Genomic DNA, 19,198 nt, shown 5'->3' on the forward strand with positions numbered 1-19,198 from the left:
AAAGAAACATGAAAAAGTGAGGTCCCCATTTTATTTAAATGACTATATTCATCATATACCTGAAATTTCAGCACTCGCGGCCATGTAAACTAAGACGAAACATATTCAGTCTCAACTTAAAACCTTTTAGGCAATCTAGACTTTATAGAACTTTGTTTCAAATATATGTGTTAAGGCAAAATAAATTTTTTGAAGACCACTCTCCCCACTCCGCCAGACCTGAAACCCTCACGTGACCCCTAGTCAAGACGGACTCACAGAGCATAAGGTGGGAAAATGCAACGCTAAATAACACTTCATTGTTCGGTAGATCAGGGGCTAGACGCTCAAACTAACACTCCAGGTAGCTAACCTGGGTCACAGCCTTTCCTTTTCCTGATTGATGATGGGCCTAAAGCTTAGACCCTAAGGTAGCTTAGAACTAAGGCATGGCCTGCTCCATTTCCAGCCCTAAATTCCAGACCTGGCTCTAGGTCTTCCTACTTCAACAAGTGGAGAAAGGCTGCCCGCAGCAGTACCAGAGACAATGTAGCAAAAAGGCTTCCTCCCCCATCTCCAGGTAACTTGGGCACCTTTCATAGAATCCACACACAGAAGACAGGACTCAAAGATTCCCCTGGAGTCTGACCAACAGAAAATCTGAGGGTCAGGAGACATTGAAAGAGAGAAACATCAGAAAAAGAGGAGTACCACAACCAACCAAAATTAACTGTGAACCAGTAACCCCAAACTCTAAAGGATGCCCCCCCAAAAGCCTGAAAGACAGAGAGACGGGGTTGGGTGGATAGTGAACAGTCTTAGATTTTTCAGGTAGTTTTAAATATATAACCCTTTATTTCTTTGTGTGGTTCTCAGGTCAAAAAGCATTTAACTCTTGCTATAAGAAAGCGTGGGCAGTGGGGAGAGCATGGAGGAACTGGGGATCGGTTATCCAAGTCTGAGCCTGCCAGAGGGGTCTTCTCAGGTCTGGTGAAGAAGGGCTTTTACCTGGGGAGAGAGGAGGGAGTCAGAGATGCGGGAAGGTGCAAACCGCGGGTCCCAAGCTCCCCCGACCCGCCGCGGTGGTCTGGACCCGCTGGGTACTGTCCTCCCGGGAGCCCTGCGATGCGCTGCCCAGGAATCAGGGACAGGGCCCGGGGAATTCTAGGAGAGCCACCCTCAGGAATTAGAATCTCATAGAGGAAAGGGACTCATGATGACAAGCTGCAAGAAAAAAATACAAGAACAGTTGAAAATAGCCCTAAGAAAACTTCCCTAACGGTTGAGGGGCTTGCGATCCTCCTGTCCGGCCGGCCCCGTGACCCCGTTGAATGGAGGATGCCCACGACAGAAAATGGCACCGTGCCTTCTCCTCAGGAAGGGGTCTTGGGCCTCCCTCGCTATGGCCCGACCCGCGGGCCAAATTTCAAGGCAGACCCCGGTGGTAAAGCTCTGATCTCAAACATTTCTCCGGGCACTGCCAGTTCTCGACTCCCTCCGGGCCACCTTGTTCTTCTGGAACATTCCGGGGGCACAGCCCAGAGCCGCGGAAGGGGCTGCGGTGGGGCGGTGGGGCGGGGTGGGGGGTGGGGGTGGGGGTGGGGGAGGGGCTCACCTCAATCCAAGGTGAACCACGGCTCCATACACTGCTGCCTGCAGTTGTAGAAGCAACACTTCTCGTCCCCCCTGCAGCCTCCGTCGCGCCGGCACAGAGGTAAAAGGTGGAAAGGGCAATCAAGAAAAAACTCTGGACAATAGCCAGGTTTCTTCTCAGCTGAGGAGAAATGCCACAGCGTGAGCCGGGAGCCCCGGAGCGTCCTGGCCACAGGCAGCGCGGCCGCCAGGGCGCCCCCACCCGCTCCGAGGAAAGTTCCCCCGCCCCGGCCACCCGGGTACACGCACCCCTCCGCCGCCTCCCCCATCCGGCCTGCGCCGTGTGGAGGCCGAGGAGGAGGACCAGCATCGCGAAGAGCGCGGACGGGCCCAGCAGCTTCATGGCGCCGCCGAGCGTTTGCTCAACGTGCGGGGTGATGCTTGGCTTATATCACCAGTGGCGGGGGCCCGCCGGCAGGGGGCGCTGTGGTGCCCGGGGTCCAAGGTCACGGGCGCCTCCCGCGAAGTTGGAAGTAAGTAGCGGCAGTTTTCCTTCCTACCACCCCAGGAGACGCCGGGCAGTAACCCGTCGCCCGAAGTTCCGAAAGCCCACGAGGGCTCCCTCTTTTTCAGGGAGGGTCGGGGCTGGCCTGGCCCTTAATTCTTCCTCCTTTGTGGAGTGGATTTGGGGGCGGTAGGAGGGGCCCGGCTTTCCCCGGGCGATCATGAGGTCACACACACTCCGCCCTTCGCGCTGTGTATCCAGAACCGTTTAATGCGGCCGATCTCAGCAATGGGTACGTCGGAAGCGCTTGCCTTGAACAAAGGAGCGTTTGAAACGGACACGGGCTCAAGGACAAGGCAAGAAAAGGCGCTATCGGCAAGGTAACAGCTAGGCTTATGGAGACTATCAATGCGTTGGGCATGGGGGACAGAACTCAACGTCGTATGAATGTTGGCCTCGAGGACTTTATGCCTTGAGGACTTTGTATACACATCGTTTGCTGAGCAGGTCTAACTGGAGGTCACTTTGGAACGGGATGCCCAGGCCCCGAGCCCCTGCTAGCTCTCCCTGCCCTCCCCTAAGTGTCCTGTGGCAAAGAACGTACCCATCTTAGGAAACGGGGAGGGGGCGCCTGGGTGCCGCAGTGGGTTAAGTCTCTGCTTTCGGCTCAGGTCATGATCCCAGGGTCCTGGGATCAAGCCCCAAATTGGGCTCTCTGCTCAGCAGGGAGCCTGCTTGCCCCTCTCTCTCTGCCTGCCTCTCTGCCTACTTGTGATCTCTGTCAAAGAAATAAATAAAATCTTAAAAAAAAAAAGAAAGAAAGAAAGTAACAGGGAGAAACATCTGTGTGGATACTCACAGAAGACTGGGTACCACCTGTGGGAGGCAGAGAGCCTCTAAAAAGGGTCAGTCCCCAGAGCATCAACTCTGCCCACTTGTTCCTTTCTTTCCAGCACCATCTCCTAGCTACCTCCTGGCATTTTTCCACTGTGCATCTTCCTTTCTAGCTCTAGCTTGGCCTGTTCTCTGTGAAGTTCAGTCCAAATTTAGGAAAACAGATCCTTTCCGATGGTGTAACAGGGCAGTAACTTCAAGTGTCTGCACTTTTATTCTCAAGATTTTTCTTCACAGTCCCACGCACCCACTCATGACATTTCTGTTTTCAAAGAACCTTGATATTCACTGCAGTTTTATGCTGCTAAAACATGACAAAGCTATGACATGCAAAGGAAACTATATGCCAATCTTTGTATAAACATAAGGCAAAAATCCTAAGCACAATATTAACTAGTGAATTTTGTCATATATAAAAATGGTAATGTTTCATGAACAGGTGGGGACCTATTTCCACCATATATGGTTGTTTTAACATTCAAAAGTCATCCAGTGGAATACTCCTTACTAAGAAATAAAGGGAAACTCATACAATCATCTCTACATCAGCAGTAGAGTATGTAAAAAATTATTTATTCGTTAATGATAAAAGAATATAATGGGGGGCACCTGGGTGGCTCAGTGGGTTAAGCTGCTGCCTTCGGCTCGGGTCATGATCTCAGGGTCCTGGGATCGAGTCCCGCATCGGGCTCTCTGCTCAGCAGGGAGCCTGCTTCCCTCTCTCTCTCTCTCTGCCTGCCTCTCTGCCTACTTGTGATCTCTCTCTGTCAAATAAATAAATAAAATCTTAAAAACAAAAAAAGAATATAATGGTACAGGGTTAGAAGTTCACTTAGTTACTTTACTAGCAAGCTTCTGTGGAGTCCCTACTGCAGAAGTAATCCTTTCCAGAAGGGGGAAGGAAGGGCTGTCCCTCCATACAAGCTGTTAGGATACGATCAAATGTTGTCAGAACTTTGAAACTTACCAAAGGCGTGTAACGGTCCATCAGGTGTTTATTCACGAAGAACAGGTGCATCTGGGCAGAAGGAGAGAGCTTCGTGGCAATCTGACTCTCCCTACTGGCAACCCTTCCTGGCTGGGAGGTGGCCTGGAGGCCAGGGAGCTTGCATAGGTGTGAAAACCAGAGGCACAGCACTCACTGAGATACAGAGGGCATCTGATGCTACTTGAAAGCTCCATCGCCAAAATAAGGGTCACTATTTGACCTAACAACTTCATAAAAAGAGCTTATTTTGTTTCACCCAACTCAGAGCGATCTCTTTGTGGTCAGTCCTCTCCCTGGGTCAATTTTTGGACGGTGTGGTATCTCAGACAGTGAGACCAATCGGGGCTAGTGAGAGGCTGACCGAAAACCATAAAAAGAAGTGGGGAAGGCCGCACACACATGTGGGGGTGTGTCTAGGTGCAGTGCTCTGTATATGCTCTGTGGACAGAACTGCTGCTCTATTCACATACTGGCTCCCTCCTTCATCCTGATTAGGATTTTATGGGTGATTATGATTGATGTCAAGTACTTGTTGTTTGGGCTGGATACAGTCATTTTCTTGGGATGTATCTTGGTGTCCGCCATGTTGGAGATGATGGAGTGGTTCTCTACCTTGATATTAGCCTGGCATATCATTGCATGTGGACCACATCCTTGATCTTGATTAGGATAGGATGTATCTGATTATGGTCATTGTCATACACTTGTTTTAAAGTGAGGGTATAAGAACTCCCTCTGGAGCCAGCCTAGTGTTGGCATTTTTGTCCAGAAGACTGTGGACCTTCTCTGTGGAAATCTGTATGATCCATCTGGTGACTGATAATAAGGATGTTTGGGCTTAATAATCTCCAAAGTTCCCTTCCATCTCTTACTCTTCCACCAACTCATGATGTTTCCTAAAGGGCTGTGGCTTGGATTGCAGGGAATTAGTTCCCATCAACAAGAAGAATATGTGTCTGAATAGGTTCTCTGCTAGCACCCAGAATATCCTTAAAAGGATTCTCCTTGAAAGCTTTTCTCCAAGCCCACCTCCTACACTCACCACTGAGTCCCATCATAGCTACTTGCTTCTTGAAAATGAGGAGCAGAAAAAGGACAATGATATTGGACTTCATCTTGCCAGGAAAACCTCGGCTGAGAGCTGAATTGAGTTTCTCACATATGCCTTCCTTGACTGTATGTGCCAGGGGTTGGCTGAAGTCACAAAAGGCACTGCCCCTTCTTAGCCTATCAATAAATGCCAACTTCCTCAGTCCTGCTTAGTAGGGGACATAGTCCTCAGGGTCTATACAGGGACACAATATCAGAGGCCTTTGTCTTCCCCTATAAGCTCCAGCAAGTCTTTATTAACACTCATAGGTCACCATGCTAAGCCTTCTGTATTTACAGAAGAAATTCAGCCCAGAGAGAAAAGACTTACTTCAGGTTATAAAAACTAGTCCTTCCATAATGCCATCATTTAAATACTCCATCAGCAATTTAACCCTGTCCATCTCCTTGTTTCAAAATGGGCTTGAGATAACATTCTATTTTACCCGAGAAGGAATAGTCATAGAGGTAGAAAGACACTGAAGACAATGCAACTTTATGGAAGCCAAATAAAGACAATTTCAAGAAGCAAACTCTATGCACCAATTACAAAACTGGCTATGAGGTTCATCATGATAAAGATTGACTTGTGGGGGCACCTGGGTGACTCAGCCAGTAAAGTGTCTGCCTTTGGCTCAGGTCATGAGCCCAGAGTCCTGGGATTGAGCCCAGAGACCTGCTCCCTAATTAACGGGGAGCCTCCTTCTCTCTCTCTCCCTCTGCCTCCGCCCACCCCGCCCCCGGCCCCGCTGCTTCTCTCTCTATCCCTCACTCTCTCTTGTGCTCTCTCTCCCTCTTCCAAATAAATAAATAAAATCTAAAAAAAAAAAAAAAAAGACTAACATGTGCCCAAATCTTTACTTTCTTCAGCTGCTGCTATTAACTTTAATTACAGAAGATTAATACATTTGCTGTGTTGAGCTGTCAGTTGGAGAATAGAGAACAGAGTAGTGCTTTCAAGAAATCTGAATTTGTGGGGCGCCTGGGTGTCTCAGTGGGTTAGAGCCTCTGCCTTCGGCTCAGATCATGATCCCAGGGTCCTGGGATTGAGCCCCACATCAGGCTCTCTGCTCAGCAGGGAGCCTGCGTCCTCATCTCTCTCTGCCTACCTCTCTGCCTACTTGTGATCTCTGTCTGTCAGATAAATAAATAAAATCTTAAAAAAAAAAGAAAAGAAATCTGAATTTGCAATGAAGTGGGAGTCTGGGCCATACTTGCTGGCAAGGGGAGTTCCAGAGACATTTTCAAAGGATGGGAGGAACTTAACATGTTTTAATGGTGATGGGAATGAGTGTTGGATAAAGAAGGAAGAGTGGTGATTTCCTTAGTGAGTTATTTTCAATTAATCTACCTAAACAACAAAATTAACTTTTAACAAAAAAAATTTCCTGCATAAATAGTAAAGAGCTATAGCCCAGCAGTCTGTGAAGACTGCTTGCCACCATCAATGAATTTATTAATATATTGACGGAGGACGCAAAGAGAATATTTCCAACTTATCTAGAGAAGTGCATGTTTCTCCAAATGTGAAAAGGTCCTGAATAGTCCAAAGAGCATTTCTTTGCTTTGACCCATGAAAACTAGGCTTGTGGGCAGACCATAGGACCTGTGACAATAGTGACCTTGTATGCATTCAGAACACCATGGGGGGTGATTCTGGAGGAAGGGTGGCTTGAAGACCTATTTCTAATCGCTCTATACTGAAATACTAATCTACCTATAGGGAATGCCATGTGTAAGATAAAAAGGGAAAGAGTAACAAAGTTTTTATGTAAAGAACATAGATTAAAAATTACAAAGTTGTCAGACATAAGGCACGGGAGCTACATGGTTTCACCGAGCCATTCTGAGCGCCTACCAAGGTCATGTGTGTGCTTCAAGGGTGATAATATCAAGAGCTGAGGGGCAATATTTCCCTTGGGCAGAGACCTGAACAGATTAGGTTGAAATGTTCCTGAACTATAATTGCCTACAGTGCCTACTGTGCTCTAATTATATATGCACTCCTTCCCACCATTTCCTCAAGAATATCTCAGACACCACTCTATCCCAAGCTGACTAGTAGAAGGAAAGATCTGACAGCATTAATCCTATTTATGGGTCAAAGAACAAAACCTTTGTCTATCCTGTGTGCAGAAGGTACAGATAAAACTAAGGGGCTGAAGATTTGCAAAAACAACCAGGTAATTGCAAGCCAAAAATAGCACAAGATAATAATACTCATATTAGAATATAAGTCAGTGAGGTTGGGCGGGGACATTTCAAAATTAAAAATGAATGTATTGATAAAAATGAAAGAAGCAATCAGTGATTTCTTTTTTTTAAGATTTTATTTATTTATTTGACAGAGATCACAAATAGGCAGAGAAGTAGACAGAGAGAGAGGAGGAAGCAGGCTCCCCACTGAGCAGAGAGCCCGATGTGGGGCCCTATCCCAGGACACTGGGATCATGACCTGAGCCAAAGGCAGAGGATTTAACACACTGAGCCACCCAGGCACCCCAATTAATGCTTTCAAAAGCAAAAAATGTATGATTGGTGACTAAATCTTTGGTATGACATCTTGATAGGGGAAGGAAGAGCTCCTTCTGGAAAAAATCAAGAAAAGGCTTGGAAAATATTAAGATGTGTAAAATTTCATATGAGAATGAGGAAATAATATGCCCAAAGAATAAAAGAGGGGAATTTTAGTGTTTTGCCAATTCAGTGCAAAACACAGAAACATAGAAAATGTAACAGAATACATAGAAAATGTAACAGAATACATTACCTTGTTGCTTTAAGAATAGATAGAAAACACAAACTGTACAAATATCATGAAAGATGTACAGAAAATTATCTCTCTTTTAAAAAAAAATTTAATCATTTATTTGACAGAGAAAGAGAGAGCACAAGCGGATGGAGGGGCAGGCAGAGGTAAAGGGAGAAGCAGGCTTCCCACTTAGCAGAGAGCCCAATGCAGGGCTCAATCCCAGGACCCTGGGATCATGACCTGAGCTGAAGGCACACACTTAACAGCTAACCCAACCTGTGCCCCTAACTATCTCTTGCCTTAGCTCCATAAAAGCCTAGGCCCAGACAATTTAACATAGAGAAATAAGATGAGAAAAATCATGGTAGAAATCTCCTGCACAAACTTCCTTAAGTCCATGGAAGAAGAAATGATGGGGAGAAAGTACAAGCCCCACATTAAGTCATACAGGAGCAGGATGGAGGACAGGGACATTCACTGGGGTGCTAATTTGGATCAGCTAGTAGAACAAAGTCCACTCCTCTCTATCACTTGTATTTGGAGTACTGTTCATCTCCAAGAGTTTTATACCCAGCAAAACTACCTATCAAAAGTGAAGAAGAAATTAAGACACTCCCAGAAAAACAAAAACTGAAAGATTTCAACATTACTAGACATGACCTACAAGAAATACTAAATGGAGTCCTTGAGGAGATCTAAAAGAATACCACACAGTAATTCCAAACCATAAAAAGAAATAAAGAATAAAAGTGAAGGTAAATATTTCATCCATGTTCCTTGTTACAGCTGCATAATACTTCACCATGTTCACATATCACCATTAATCCAATCACTCTCCTTCCCGTGTGTGGGCACTTAGGTCATTTCTAATATTTAGCTCTTACAAACAATGCTGCAATTTAGACATGAATTTTAATTATACACTTTCACTTATATTATTCTATTGGTCTGGAATTGCTACTGGAAAAGTAGCAATTGCTACTGGAAAGTATAACCTATGCTTTCATTCAGGGTTAGGCATGCCAATGTGTCCAGTCTTGCCTTGGCCTACATCCTATGGAAAGAAAAATGATTTGGAATCAGAACAGATAGTTTTCTTTCCCAGCTCTGCTCCTAACTCCTAAACTCCTAACTCCTTTTCCTATCTGTAAGATGGAGACAGTTTTCTGACACTTTGAACAGGGATTTCAACTCCAAAGTTGAAATGTAAGTGTAAGGCTGTGGCTCAGGGCATCTGTTACAAGCCCGGGGACAGACACACATGGATGGCTAGAACAGAGTCTGCAAGGTCCTGGAAAGTGGCTCAAGTGTATCTAAGCTTATAGTGACATTCATTGCTCTATCCCTGGGGTGTGCAAAGACTCCAAAGAGATGGTATCCAGTTCCTCGTCTCAGCAACAACTGGGTGGTACTAGAGAACTCTGGGTGTCTGGTGGAGGGTGGTGTCAAACAATGACCTATTTTCTGGTTTCTTTACTCACAAGCCACACTGAACACTATCTCCAACATAGCTCCATAGAAGTAGCCCAGAGATGTTGTCCAGGGTAAGAGGCAGTCTGCATCAACAGAGACCTCTGAAGCTCTTCCCCTAAAAACAGAGTTTATTTGGAACAGAGCGTGGAAAAACTCAAGACTATAGGCACTCTTTAAAACAATGCAGATTTTGGTGGTAAACAAGTAAGTACAAGTTGGTAGCTCCATGAGAGCAAAAAGCTGAACTATAAGCCGAATAATTTGCTAATTTACAACTAGTAATTCCCAGAACGATTCATAGAAAAAGACAACTAAGGAGAACCCTCCTGGGATAGGAAAAAAAAAATCTCAAAGACTACTCTGCAAAGGTGCTCAAATTATTGGAAAAAAACTGCAAAACAATTTCTGCCACAGGGAATGTTTGGGAAAAAATAGATCAACTGACAATTTCATGGGGCCTACAAGCTGGGTGTGATGCTGACAGCCACAGAGCTTAACAGACAGCCAGGAAAACTGGTGATAATCTTCCTAAAGGAACACACAGGCTAAGGCATGGGAAAGGACTTAGGCTTCTTAGAAACCTACAGTATTTGAGTGTTTTTAGTATTTGGAGGGATCCAATGTTCTGTTCTCAACCAGAGCAATTTTACTCTGCTGAGGACCCTGGGCAATTCCTGGAGACATTTAGTCTGGGAGAGGCCAGGAAGGCTGCCAAACATCCTACAGCGCACAGGAAAGTCCTAACCCCCACAAAAAAGTAGGATTTGACACAAAATGTTTTTAGTGCCAAGACTGAAGAATCCTGGGTTGGGTATGATGGACCAGCACTTGTGTTCAGTGAGGATAGTTAAGGAAAGGACAGGATTGGGTACTGAGTTCTCTCTGAAAGACACTACATCAAGCAGATTTTGGTCAACCACCCTTCTACATCTCGGTCTTCATGAGACATTGGTTTTTCCAGTGGCTCTCCTGATCACAACATCTCAAGGTCTCCTAACCCATAGATTACAGACTCTCAGCAGGAGAACTTCAGCCCTTGGTTTAATTTTGAAGGTCATTTTTTTTTTTTAATCAAGAGTTTGTTTAGTTTTTAGAGCCCATTGAACATGTTCTGTAATGTGCTCAAAATCTTGTCATTGGACTTCCCTATTGCAATTTATTTTTTGAAAACATATGCCCTGTTTTAAGTAGAAACCTATTTATGAAGAGACAGGGCAAGTCCCAAATCAGCTGTTAAGTCCATCCACAAAATTGTTGGAAAGTTTTCAGTCTGTTTTTAAAAGTTCTTTATCTTTATTATACTTTTGATTCTTTGTGCAATCTACCCTTGAGAGAAGACTTCTGAAATGGCCCTACTGTGTGTTTCCTGCTTTTCTAGTGCTCTCAAGGACATTTTAAATAATAAATTACTGTATACCATAGATCAAGTAACTTTTTAACAATCAATAACCAGTGAAAAAGCACAGTAAAAGAAAAGATTCCATTCACAAAAACAGACATGCTATTTCTTATGCTATGAATTTGAGACATTGTGAAGAAATAACCTATAGTTGGGGTCGATAAATTATTTAAAATTGTTGTAAATATCACCTAGTAAAGTAAGCACTTAAGATTTGCCAGGACAAAAAACTGATAATAAATTATCATGGGAGAATGAGCTACCTTCTCCCCCACACACATTTCTCCCCACTGCCTCGAGCTAGACACTGTCAGGAATTTTTATTTTATTTTTATTGAGGTATAATTGACATGTAACATTATATTAGTTTCAGGTGTACAACTTAACAATTTGTTATAAATATACACTGTGAAATGATGACCACAGTAAGCCCAGTGACACATTTTATTTATTTTTAATTTTTATAAAAACATTTTTATTTAGGGGTGTCTGGATGGCTCAGTGGGTTAATAAATAAAATCTTAAAAAATATTTTTTTTTTGACAGAGAGAAAGAGATCACAAGTAGGCAGAAAGGCAGGCAGAGGGAGAGGGGGAAACAGGCTTCCTGCTGAGCAGAGAGACCGATGTGAGACTCGATCCCAGGACCCTGAGATCATGACCTGAGTCAAAGGCAGAGGCTTCACCCACTGAGCCACTCAGGTGCCCCTAAGTGACACATTTTAATGCAACAAAGATTATCATAAATGTATCAACATAATTAGAACATACAGGAATTGGGGGGGGGAATACACACACATATCAACAGAGGAAAAGAGAAACTCAGTGCTTATGGGAGTTTACAGATAATAAAGGCAGAATTCCACATCACCACAGAAATGTTGGAAAACTCAGTACATGATGTCAAAACAGATTGTCAGCAATTCAGGGGGGAAATACTAGTTTTCTGTCTCAACCATTAACTCAAAATAAATTTTAAATGATTAAGGATTTAAGCTATGAAAATACTCAGAGAGGGGTGCCTGGGTGGCTCAGTGGGTAAAGCCTCTGCCTTTGGCTCAGGTCATGGTCTCAGGGTCCTGGGATCGAACCCCACTGGGCTCTGTGCTCAGCAGGGAACCTGCTTCCCCACCCCACCCCCTCCTGCCTCTCTGCCTACTTGTGATCTCTGTCAAATAAATTAATTAGTATAAAAAATTAAAATATTCAGAGAAAACATATCTTCATTCTCATATAATACTGACATGGGGATGATCTTCTAGAAGCCACTTGATACAGCTAACCACCTACAAATGAAAAACTTCTGTAAGGCAAAAATCAATCATTCAGTAGGAAAAACAATTAGAAATTGGGAAAATATGAGTAAACGCATATGATGGGAATATATATTCTGTAATATATCAAAAGGTTGTTTACAACATAATAAAGAAAACAGGTGCCCAAACAGAACAATGAGCACGGACCAGGAATATATGGTCTACAAAGAAAATAATACAAGTGAATAGTTCATCTATGAAAATAAATAAAACCTCACCCATAATTAAAGAAGTAGAAATGAAAACATAACATGATTCCTTTTTCGCTAGGGTCTGTGAGACTGGTTTCCAGGGTGTGTGAGGCTGGTTTCCCAGCACTGATTTTGGGCAATTCCATCTGCCATTGGCCTCTGTCTCAGGTACTGTGTGAAACGAGTGACTTGGTCTCCTAGGACCTTTCTTGCTTGAGAAAGACTCCAAGCATCTGAGCAAAGGTGTCTGCCTGGGGAGGAGTAAATGGGCAAGAAAAGAGCAGAAAGATCATTGGGAGGACACTAAAATGATACGAAATACCTCGTGATAATGGCTGACTTGGCATTTTGTGGAGCTGACTTCTTCTCTTCTACCCAAACCAACATTATCTTTGATTCTAGGCTTTGGCTTGAGTCTTCCCATCAGCATGGAATGCCTGCTCTGAACTTGATTTCTGGTCCAGGTAAAATGAATGATCCACAAGTCTTTTTTGAAAGGCTACCCGTCTTCCAGGGTTAGTGAGTATCCTATGGAAAGAGAAAAAACATAGTACCAGGATCGGTAGTTTCTGGCCCAGCTGTGCCCTTGACTCCTAGTGTGAACTTTGATGTCTCCCCTAGACTTCAGTTTTCCCATCTGCAGGATGAGGGTGTTTATCTGCATTAAAGGGGACTTCCAACTCTGCATACCATGGAAGGTTGTGGCTCAGGGCATCTGTGACAAGCTAAGAAGCATGCAGTGTCTGGGCATGACCCCTGCATGCTGAGCTCCTCGGGGCAGACACACATGGCTGGCTGGAACAGAAGCTCTTCATCTGAGGAACTTCTGGACAAAGTGAGCCTAGGAAGTGGTCAAAGGATGTGCAAAAATGATCAGGGACCCTGGCTGCCCAGCCCCCGAAGCTCACACAGAGCCTGCAGCTGTGACATCGGGATTTGATCTCAGCCCAAAGCTGCAGCTGGGAGAGACAAGGTAGCCCTTGAGCGGCTCCCGATTAACCACATGCCTTCTGACTGTAGCCTCTCTGGGTCATTTCACTGATATCACGCAGCCTCCCACATCATGCTCGCTCCCTCTCCTTGCCAGTACGTACAGAGTGGAGGGTGTCTTTATGAGGCAGGAGGTGGTTTGGAGAATGCCAGCCAAGAGATCTCGGAGACCCTACTGCTCCGATCCCCTTCTTTTTACATTCGGTTAAACTCCAGGCCAGAAGCCGGGGCCAGACACGGAACAGAGGGAGGGTGCTCCTAGTGGGAACGGAGGTGGCTGAGGCAATGTTCATTTCTCGACAGCTGAGCATACAGACACCATTCCTATAATTAGGGAGTCTCCTGTCGGGCTAGGGTTGGCAGTGGGAGGCCGAGCCCGGGTCCCCCACAGATGATGGAAACTCCAGATGCCTGCTGTCCCTGCCTTGTCTGCGGCCACCACGTGAGTGCTGGAACGAGCGCAAACGATGCATACGCGGACTGTCATGGGCGCAAGGGCGAGTGGTGCCTAGCAGACACAGAGACAGGAAGAAGCGAGAATTTATTCCCGCAGCCAATGGAGGCAGCATCTCCCTGCCAGGGAGACGAGTGAAGGTGATGGCCAAGGCCACGGCAGTGTGGGCTGACTGCAGGTGACATCAGCTTCCGGGCTATGCTTTATTGTGACTTGGCAGTAAAAGACCTTGGGTGTCTTAAAAGTAAAAGACAGGTGTTATTGAAGAATTCATGTCCCCATAGAAACACTAGACTGCGGACTAGGGAGGACCACGCCTCACGTAGTGTGGAAAAGTTGAGAATGTAAGCTGGAATTAGAACAGGGCGGGAAAGCGATCCCGGCTTATTAAAAGTGACCTTGTGAAATAGCTTACTGCGGTGGGAGAATCGGGTAACGGAGCTGTCTGCTGTTGAGCTCAGTATGAGAAGGCACTTTCCCAGGATGTTCCCCCGGGGGGACTAGGGAGGTGGTCTCGGTTGCAGAGGCTGTTTAACATTTATTCCGTTCCTTTTGCCAGTGTCGCCCTAAAGAGTTTCTTGGGGAGTTTGGAACCTTATGGAAATCCACAGAGGAGAGGCTACTTAATGTTTGTTGACTGCCCACGACTGGAATTCCTGTCTTCTAGGTTTGGCACCTCTCTGTTTGAGTCTCATGAGAGACAGAGACGGTGTCCTGCCTTAGAAACTGAACAAACAGGCTCACTTTTCATTCACCCCCAACACTTCGGGCAGCTCAGCAAATCTGATATTCCCCCTGGCACTATACATCTCCCCGAGTGACTCCATGCAGGGGTATCCGTTCCCAGAGCCACACAGGAGCCTGGTCCACAGCAGCCCCCGAGTCAGGGGCTTGGGTGCCATAGTGTGCAGTCGTCCGCCTTCGTGTCACATAGTGGCGGGGCTGTGCTTCTGGCTGTGGTCACGCTGCCTGGAGGCTCTCTTTCTTACGATACCCCCTGAGCTTGAATTTTCATAATCCCTGGAGCCACATTTTGCAGATTGGGCTCTTAGAGGAGCAGCAGCTGAGACAGTGACGGGGCAAGTTCTACTGCAGAGGGCCACCAGTTAAAGTACGGACCAGAGAGAAGCCGGACTGGGCACAGACAGGGAGCCATCACTGTGCAGACCTAAGCATCTCTGCCAGCCCAGCCCGGAGCTCTGGAGCAAGCACTTTCCATTAGAGGAGGCTTCCTTCTGGCAGAAAGCAGCCCAGCCTTCTCCTGTCCCTGGCTGGGGGTCCCCAGCTCAGGTATGCTCCGCTGCGCATGCTCCCTGCAGTTGGATGCCCCGGGGACTCCTTGAAGGGGGTCTGAGCTGCACCTGTCCCAGTCAGATCCTAGTGCCGCCCTTGTGCTGCGGGAAGCGCGTCTCCGCACACACTGGGGAGTACAGCTTCCCTATGTACGCGCTCTCCCTACTGGAGACGTCAGAGGATGGGAGTAAGTGGGGCAAACTTCAGCACCAGCCCGTGCAGCTGCTCCTCCTCCTCCCAAACCCTCCTTCTGAGAGGTCACCACACCTCGCTGGGTTGTGTAGGGGGCGGCGGGTGGGCTGCCCCTGTCCTTCGTGGTAGGTCGGAGGGCAGGTTGCCGAGAAACTCTACGCCTTTCCTCTGGGCATCTTCCCTGCTGTCTCCTGGCTCTGCCAGGCCTTCCTCTCTGAGATCCAGGCTAAACTTAGGAAAAATCTTCTCGGATTAGTTTTGCAGATCCCGTCCTTAAGAGCCTGCACTGGAATTTTCCTGATGTTTGTCCCCAGCCTGGCTCTGTAAAGCTCAAGTATCATTCCCCACCAGCCTTGAAAATAACAGCCCTGTGGTGCATCAGGGAATGGGGGAGGATAGTGCCTGGTCCCCTCTGTCCTCCCACTAACAACAACCAGGCACAGCACACCCAACAGCCGCCTCCCTCCCTCCGTCTGCCTCCACACCCTCAGGACAGCAGCCCCAAGGGGTGGGTGAAGAAGTTGGCCTTCCAAGTGGTCTCAGAATGACTGTGTCTCTCCCAATATTGGGTCCCACTGTTGTGCTTCATTTTACTTATTTCTGCTTCCTGTCTTTTTATCTAGGTTAAATAGGTAGAGTTTTGTCTATTCAATAAATATTTTTAAAATAAGATTTTGATTTATTAGTTACAGCTACTGTTTTCTTAGTCTCAACCTCATAAATTTATTATTTTACCTTTACCTTATTATTTTTTTAGGTGTCCCTTGGTTTACTCTGTCCTTCCCCCCCCCCCCCCGGCTTTTGGATGTAAATTTTAATGTACTTATTTTCATTCCTTGGGTTTTTTTGGTGTAAGTATTTCAGGATATGCTCCCTGATCTTCTATATCCTTGTTTTTTGTTGTTCGCATGAACTATCTTACAATGATAGTGTGTTAAATTCTACTGTTGGCGGGCTGCAATCTATGTCTCCTTGCATATCCTGTAGTTACTTCTTTATTTTTTCAAAATCGAAGTGTGGTTGACAAACAACATCATGTTAGTTTCAGGTGCACAACATAGTGAGTGGGCAGGTCTGTACATTATGTAGCGCTCCCCAGCGTAAGCATGGTCACCACCCGTCAGTGTTACTAAAATGTTACTGCCGATAATCCCTATGCTATACTTTTCACCCCCGTGACTTATTTATTTTATAACTGGAAGTTTGCACTTCTTCATCCCCTTTCCCTGTTTTGCCCATCCGCCACTCCCGTCCCCTCTGGCAACACCAGTTTGTTCTCTGTATTTATGAGTCAGTTACCATTTTTTGTCTGTCCGTTTATTTTTCTGTAGTTCCTTCTTTGTAAAGGAGAGGGGTGTGTGTGTGTTATGTAGTGCTTATACACTTAATTGTAAGTGCACATCTTTACCGTGAATTATGGTTATTAACATTAAAAGTGTCCTTCTGATCGAGCCTCACAAGTCCCTCCCTGCTCAGCAGGGAGCCTGCCTCTCCCTCTCCCACTCCCCCTGCTATGTTCCTGCTCTTGCTCAAGCTCTCTCTCTGTCAAATAAATAAATAAAATCTTAAAAAAAAAAAGTGCCCTTCTGACAACTTGAACAAAATAAAATGCAACCCATAGTGTAAAATGTCTATAAGTCCACAATGATATACATAGTTAAGTGAAAAAACAGCGAAGATAGACAAATCTCCCCTAGAGATTAATTCCAAATAAGGTCTTGAGCCTCCTCCCTCTCAAAGAGTATCTTTTTTAAATTAATTTTTTTATTTTAATTCAATTAATGTATAATGTATTCTTGGTTTCAGAGGCAGAGGTCAGTGATTTATCAGACTTTTTTTTTTTTAAGATTTTATTTATTTATTTGACAGACAGAGATCACAAGTAGGCAGAGAGGCAGGCAGAGAGAGAGGAGGAAGCAGGTTCCCCGCCAGGCAGAAAGCCTGATGTGGGGCTCAATCCCAGGACCCTGGGATCATGACCTGAGCTGAAGGCAGAGGCTTTAACTCACTGAGCCACCCAGGAGCCCCGATTTATCAGTCTTATATAACAGTCAGTCCTCATTACATCACATGCCCTCTTAATATCCATCACCCAGTTACCCCATCCCTTCACCCCTCCAGCAACCCTCCAGCAACCCTCAGTTTCTTTCCTGTGCTTAAAAGTCTCTTGGGACACCTGGGTGGCTCAGTTCATTAAGTGGCTGCCTTCGGCTCAGGTCGTGATTCTACGGTCCTGGGATCGAGTCCCACATCTGGCCCGTGGCTCAACAGAGAGCCTGCCTCTCCCTCCCACTCTGCCTGCGACTCTCCCTGGTTGTACTCTCCCTTTCTGTTAAATGAATAAATAAAATCTTTTAAAAAATAGTCTCTTACGGTTTGTTCCCCCCCCCACTCCGCCTTGTTTTATTTTTTCCTCTCTTCCCGTGTGATGCGCTGTTTTGTTTCTTGAATTCCACATATCAATGTCAAGGAGCATCTTAAGCTTGGGATATGCATCATCACTTTCTCCCTGAGAGAATAGTATGGAAAGAGGGAGGAAAAAGGTACTTTTACAGCATAGAAACCTGATGAACCCAACAGCCTAATGATCAGGTTAGTATCACCAGGGACTGGTCAAGTTGCCAGTATGTACCCTTGACATGATGTGATGAGAAGGGCACTCTCCCTCGGTGGTCTTCCTCCAAAAAAACCATAACCCTAGTCTAACCTAATCCTAGCTCCCCGCCCATCTCCCTGGGGCTTCCAGAAGCACAGACCTACCCAACTGCCTAATCAGTGGCCCTCTAAACTGTCAAGGTCATCAACATGGGGAAGGTCTGAGAAACTGTCCCAGCCAAGAGGAGCCAAAAGACTTCCAAGGGCTAAATGTAGCAGGGTATCCTGGGTGGGACTCCGAAAAATAAAAAGAGCATAAGGCGAAATGAAGGAAGTCGGGACTTTGGGTTACACTAATGCATCAATATGGCTTCATTAATCATGACACCCGTACCAGAGGATCGTAGGGTGTTTGTTAATACTGGGAGGAACGGTGTGCTAAGCCACCGTTCTGGTATTTTCACACTTAATGGCCACAACCTCTCTGGGAATGATTTTAGTTCAGTCCCGGCTCTCCGTTCCTCTCCTCTTCTTGACAGAGGCATTTCCGGACCTCACTTTGCTCTCGGAAAAGGGCAGAGGCAAGAGCTCAAGAGACAAAGAGCCTTGAAAATCAAGAGTCTTTTCAGTAAAGACACTTGAAACAGTTTAAAGAAAGTTTTTAGTAAAGAAACTTAAAGTTGAAGTTTTGCTCTTCCCTGATTTCTGACTATATTGATGTCAAGGGGTTCATGTGGTTTTCTTCTTGTTGTTGTTGAATTCTATAGTTGTGAAAGAATGTACTTGAAGATTTAAGTTGATACGGACACCCGCTACCCTGCAAGTCTGGTGAATTTCTTCCTCCAGCTTTAGTGAGATACGAACGTCCGTTGACAGATGAATGCATGAAGAAAATGTGGTGTAGACGAAGCACTATTATTCAGCCATATGGAAACAGGAGTTCCTGGGTTTTTGACAGCATGGATGGACCTCGAGGGCTTTATGCTAAATGAAACCAGTCAGACAGAGAAAGACAAATCCTATACAATTTCACATAAGTGGAATCTAAAAATATCAACTCACAGAAACACAGAGTGAAATGGCGGTGCGGGGGCTGGGAGGGTGGAAGAAAGGGGCTGGTCAAAGGGCACAAACTCTTAGTCACAAGACCAACACGTTCTGGGGATCTCCCGTGGAGCGTGCTGAGTATAGCCAACAAGGCTGTATTATACCCTTGAAAGTCCCTATCAGAGAAGAGCCTGAATGTTTTCACTATAACAACAAAATGGTAATTACGTGACGTGAAGGATTTGTTCACTACCCTTATGATGATAAACATTTTGCAATATATATGTGAATTGAATGAGCACATGTACACCGTAAATTACACCCAGTGTCAATTTTATCACAAAGCTGGGGAAAAAAGCAAATTGAAGAAGTAAACGTTGGCATCGTCACCATGCGCCGTCTTCCCACTCAGGAGCAGCATTTACTCAATAAAGCCTTTTCTAAGCTAC

At 45.6% G+C, this 19,198-nt stretch overlaps 2 long non-coding RNA genes across 3 annotated transcripts; one reads left to right on the forward strand and one right to left on the reverse strand.

The window, feature by feature from the left end:
• Positions 1-817: 817 nt before the first annotated feature.
• Positions 818-2,259, reverse strand: LOC116594908. The gene is made up of 3 exons (XR_004287456.1): positions 1,882-2,259; positions 1,595-1,753; positions 818-987 (listed from the first exon to the last, which is right to left on the reverse strand). It is a non-coding gene; the product is annotated as an uncharacterized LOC116594908 (long non-coding RNA).
• Positions 2,260-2,296: 37 nt separating this feature from the next.
• On the forward strand, positions 2,297-19,198 carry LOC116594909. 2 transcript variants are annotated; one of them, XR_004287458.1, is made up of 4 exons: positions 2,297-2,457; positions 9,285-9,477; positions 12,581-12,642; positions 18,470-19,198. It is a non-coding gene; the product is annotated as an uncharacterized LOC116594909 (long non-coding RNA). The 2 variants fall into 2 exon arrangements; XR_004287457.1 differs by having other exon boundaries at positions 9,312-9,477.

The sequence above is a fragment of the Mustela erminea genome, chromosome 7 (assembly GCF_009829155.1).
Source record: "Mustela erminea isolate mMusErm1 chromosome 7, mMusErm1.Pri, whole genome shotgun sequence".
NCBI classification, from domain to species: Eukaryota; Metazoa; Chordata; class Mammalia; order Carnivora; family Mustelidae; genus Mustela; species Mustela erminea.